Genomic DNA, 6000 nt, shown 5'->3' with positions numbered 1-6000 from the left:
TCAATCAATTTGCTTCTATTCTATACTCTATAAATCTGGCACTTATAAACTGTAAGCCCAGGAGGCCAAGGACTGGGTCTGATTGTTCCATACCATAACCCCAGCACAGTCCCTGATAAGTAGGTATATAATAAATATTTGAACTAATAAATTAATTACATTGTTGACCCAAGTGCCAAGCACTCTATCATCATATCTCCCACTTTTTCAAGATGTACTGAAAAAAGTCAAGAGAAAACATCTAAAGTATTCTCATGTCATTTTTTAGGCCCTTTTTCTTGGGTATGAGCAAAACTATTATGTCACAGATTAAGGACTTAAAGAAAATTCTAACAATCGAAATTACAAGTAGGATACTTAGAATATTATAAAAATAAAGTATATCAATACATGAAATCTTCTAGGTTTCACTGGGGTGGGCACAAGTTCTGGATATTCATTTCCTTATGGACACTTCACCTCCATCAGGTGAATGCATACTCTGCTATATTTAGATACGGGGTAGTAGTGGGAAGTGGGTGGTACATGACTATCAAAACAGCAGCAGTTGTATAATTTTACACAGAAATGTCTTGACATTTACAGAAGAAAGTTTTGTAAAATATTAAGTTCCACAGATATTTCAGCAATAAACTATGAAACATTAAAAAAAATGACATGAAAAATTTGAATGGTGACATAAGAAATTCAGTAAAATCGTAAAGTATATTTTGCATAATAACAATTCTTACCAATATATGTCTTTCAGCAAATGTTTATGAATACCTTAGAGAAATGGGGTACAGATTTGTAGCCTTTAAATATTTCAGAAAATAACTACTTCTAAGTACAAAACAAATTGACTAATACTCCCCTACTATTGTAAGTTACTTACTTTAGCAACATTAAATTGTTTGTAAACTATACATTTACAATTGAGCTAATATTATAGAACAGCTTGTGGAGTTATTCAAATCATTAACTTTCCCCAGTTAGTAAACATGTAAGAAAACAATTTTACTTGGAAAGGATTTTCCCCCATGAAGAAAGTAAGAGCGTCCACTCTTACAGTAATCTGCCCATCCTTAGGTCTTCCAATCTTTCTGTCCCACTGAAATGTCTTTTCTCAGGAAAGCCATAAAGGTTATTGAAAAATTATATTTTCCTTAATATTTCCGCAGCTCTGAAACCTCTGCTAATCCCCTCCTTCTGGAAAACTTTCTCTCTTCCATTTGAGGAGAAAGGAGAACTGGGTTTGAGACCTAACTCTGCCTGTAGGTGTAACAAGTCACTTAACCTCTCTGTGCCGCATAAGTAAAAGAGGAATACCGATATCCTATAGGATTGTTGTGAGGAAAAATAAGACCCCGTAGGTAGCAGTCCTTGGTAAACTGTAAAGTTATAGAGACACATTAATGTATTATATTTGGCAAGTAAAATTTCTGCTCACTCTGTCAAAGCTCTCTCTTCCCTCCATTCACCTTCAACTTTAATGCCAACATCTCCAATCCAGCATTAAACATATACTTATTGAGTTCCTACCATGTAATAAAGCACTGTGAGAAGAACTAAAGATCCAAAAAGGAATAGTCAAGAGGAAGGAGGAAATCGTACGGGCTCAGCTGTCTCATTGTGCTTAATAGAAGAGAACAACCTTGAGACATGTTGTATACAAGCATAATCAAAATGCTTGACATATTTTTAACCTAAGCTTTTTTTCTCGTTTTCCTTTCTTTACGTTCGTTCACTTGCTAAATTTCAAGAATGCCAAGAAAGGAAAAATATATTTTTTTAATTAAAAGCTTTCAGAGCTGAACTTACTATAGAACACTGTACCCTTGGAGACAATGAACCATCCTTCCCATCAATACGTTTAAAATCATAGTGTGATGTAATAACAAAAATACTGTATTTCTTAGTCTTAACAAATGGAAAGGTTGACAAAATCTCTCAAGTTCCTGATTCCTCCACTGACTGCCTAACCTCATCAGAGATCCTTGGGAGCATGTTCCTGGTCCTAAGCCCCTGAGACCTCTCCTACCCAGGTGAGCTTGGACAGACCATGAGCAATGCAAAGACTCCTTCCAAGGCTAGAATTGTACTCTCCACTCATCCTCTGTACTTTACCCTAGTGCCTGCTAGGCTTTCAAAGGATGAAAGTGAAAGGGGAGGTAGACCTGGGCCCTTCTTACCATCATATTGGAGAGAAAAGAAGGGCAATGAAAAGGAAGGGAAGGAAAAGGGAGAGGAAGAGATCCAAAATAGATGCCCACTCCCCCAAAAAATCATGCAGAAAAAAGCACTTTTAACCTCCTTATACTCCCCTCTGAAACTTTCCCCTTTATGCCAATTTCCACCCCACAGTCTAGCTGTATGCACCTGAGGACTCCATTAAATTTCTCAGTTACTTTTCCCTAGAAGGCAGGGACGAGCAAGCGTGGTTCCTTGAGCCCACACAGAGTAAAGAGTAAGTCTCTACATTATCAATTTAACCACTTCAATCATGTTTTCTTTTATGAAACTCAGTCCTGAAATTGTCAAAATGATAAAAACCATTCCCAATGGAGGAAATTTAAGTGTTTTTTTTTTAAATTTGCATGCAAATTTTATTTGGACCTGCCCATATCTGCTATGTCTATTAAGCTCTTATTTTTAGCTTCATTTTTGGTGAGCTAAGAGAACACAAACCTCTCCCCATCGAATGGCCTGAGTACCTCTCAAACTCAACTTTAATGAGCTGAATTGGGTCAAAATACATGTAAAGATTGGCCTTTGGAGAATAATTGCTACCAAGATGATATCAATAGAAAGAAAACTCCACATGTAATCCTACTGAAACCATACTTTATCAGAGCTGAAAGGAACCCTGGATTTCATCGACTCGAGTGCTTTGTGAAGTGGGTTCTGTACTGTAGTGGAGGAGCTTGGGAATTACTGAGAGATAAAGGGATAGATTAATGCACAGGACTCTGCTGCCCCTTCTCATCCCACCCTTAACTTTCACCTCTATCTTTCTTTTGAGAAAGATATGTTTCCATTGTTAAACATAAATTTGAAAAACAAAAGACCCCTCATTTTATAAGTAAGTAACAGTCCAGGGAGATAATTTGTCCAAGCTGCTTAATGGCATAGCCAGTTCAGAACACAGGTCTTCCCATCCCATGATACTATACTGCCTCCTCTCCAAAAACAGCTTAACAGAATCCACTACACAGAGACAGAGAGAAGCTGTGCACACTTAACATATTTTTTTGGTAACTCAAATTCCTTTTTTGTTGTTGTTTACAAAATACTACTTATGAAAAAAATCAAATTGAGAGTCTGAGTTGATAAAGTAACCATTAGTCACATGTGGCTACTTAAATTTAAATTTTAATTAATTAAAATGAAAATTCCAGTTCCTCAGTCTACTAGCCATATTTCAAGCACTCGAGGGCTCCACATGACTACTCTGTTGACAGCACAGATATAGAACAGTTCCAGTGCCACTGCTGCAGAAAGTTCTATTGGAAAGGAATGGTGTCGACAATATCTCAGCACGCCTAAACAAAACAGCACTTGATTCGTGTGTCACAAATGCCACCAAGAGATGCTAATCACCTCAATTCAGTATTATAATCCCTTTCAAAGAAGAATAGGGCAAGATGCACATTTCACTCCCCACTTTCTTCTGTTTAGCTAAGAATTCAATTGTACGTCATACATAAACGTTGGAATTTATCCTGTCACAATGGAACACAGAGTCAGTCATGTTCAAGGAGAAAGTTTATATATGGGAAAAATGATTGTTCAACTCAATGCTAATATCATTCCTAAATATAATTTTCATATGAAGCAAATAAAAAATGGGAATAACACTGTCAAGTTTTTTTTTAATAGGGTTAGGTGAGGAATCTAGGAACTCTATATTGATACTTTATTATTAAGCATTCTCCACAAAATCAATCCACAAAGTAGAGTTGGTTTTTTATAATTTAAGAGGAAATTCCTAGAGTAAGATTTATTCGAAGGTTACACACCTTTTTGACAATACTCCAAAGGACCATAAAACATTTGAGAAAATAATATTACCATTTTAAAGCAATTATACTCCAATAAAGATGTTAAAAAATAATAATAATAATATTACCATTAAAAAGATTTCAGTTTAATGTTGGGCCTGGTCCCAAGATAAGTCAAATTGCTTCAGAAATTCTTTGGGAGTATAGTAAAAGATAAATTAGTTCTTTAAGCATCAAGAGCATCTTAAAATGAAAAAGAAGGACTCTAAGATAAAAATGATATTAAAGACAGAAAGAAGGGGACCTGGGAATTTTACAGCAAGTCCTCATTTCCTGACATTACTAAGTATTACTTAAAGGTAAACATAAAGCTTAGCACCTTTGCTTTTCTTGCTGGAACTCTTAACAAATATCACAGTTACCTTTCTTACTAAACAAGGAAATAGCCATTATTTAATACTTTTTTTAAAAACACAGTCAGGGGCTTCCCTGGTGGCACAGTGGTTAAGAATCTGCCTGCCAATGCAGGGGACACAGGTTCAATCCCTGGTCCGGGAAGATCTCACATGCCATGCCGCGGAGCAACTAAGCCCATGCACCACAACTACTGAGCCTGCGCTCTACAGCCCATGCTCTGCAACAAGTGAAGCCACGACAATGAGAAGCCCGGGCACTGCAACGAAGAGTAGCCCCCGCTTGCCTCAACTAGAGAAAGCCCATATGCAGCAACGAAGACCCAACACAGCCAAAAATAAAAACAAATAAATAAATAAATTTATTTTTAAAAAAAACCAGTCAGAATTATGATCTGATATTACAATATGGAAATGCCCATTCTAGGTAATGTTCTTATTAAAGTATGTAGGGCAGATTTCCTATGCACCTTAGTGGTTATAAGATTATATATATACCCATAAAGACTCCATCAAAAAAAACTGTTAGAACTAATAAACGAATTCAGTAGAGTTGCAGGATACACAATCAACACACAAAGATCATTTGCATTTTTATACAATAATAACAAACTATTGGAAAGGAAAATTAAGAAAACAGTCCCATTTATAATAGCATCAAGAAGAATAAAATACTTAGGAATAAATTTCACTAAGAAGGTAAAAATTTTGTATGCTGAAAACTATAAGACATTGATGAAAGAAATTTAAGAATACACAAATGGAAAGATAGCCCATGCTAATGGATTAGAAGAATTAATACTGTTAAATAGTCCATATTACCTAAAGCAATCTACAGATTCACTGAAATCCCTATCAAAATTCCAATGGCTTTTTTCACAGAAATAGAAGTACAATCTTAAAATGTATATGGAACCACAAAAGACTCTGAATAGCCAAAGTAATCTTGAGAAGGAAGAACAAAGCTGATTTCCTGATTTCAAAGTATAGCTAGAGTAATCAAAACAGTATGGTATTGGCACAAAGACAGACAAATAAACAGAACAGAATAGAGAGCCCAGAAATAAACTCATACATACACGGTTAATTAATTTATGACAAAAAAACAAAGAATACACAATGGGAAAATACAGTCTCTTTAATAAATGTTGCTGGGAAAACTAGAAAGCCACATGCAAAAGAATGAAAGTGGACCCCTGTCTTACACCATACACAAAAATCAACTCAAAATGGATCAAAGACTTGAATGTAAGACCTAAAACAATAAAACTCCTAGAAGAAAACAGAGGGGGTAACCTCCTTGACAATGGTCTTGGCAATGATTTTTTTTAACTTGACACCAAAAGCAAAGGCAACAAAAGCAAAAATAAACAGAGGGACTACATTAAACTAAAGAACTTCTGCACAGCAAAGGAAACCATCAACAAAATGAAAAGGCTAGTGAAGTAAGTCAGAAAAAGAAAAACAAATATCGTATATTAACGCATATATATGGACTCTAGAAAAACGGTACTGATGAACCTACTTGCAAGGCAGGAAAACAGACGCAGACGTAGACAGTGGACTTGTGGACACGGGGAGAAGGGGAGGGTGGGAAGAATTGAGAG

Source organism: Eschrichtius robustus, chromosome 14 (assembly GCF_028021215.1).
Source record: "Eschrichtius robustus isolate mEscRob2 chromosome 14, mEscRob2.pri, whole genome shotgun sequence".
NCBI classification, from domain to species: Eukaryota; Metazoa; Chordata; class Mammalia; order Artiodactyla; family Eschrichtiidae; genus Eschrichtius; species Eschrichtius robustus.
This window is presented reverse-complemented; position numbering follows the sequence as displayed.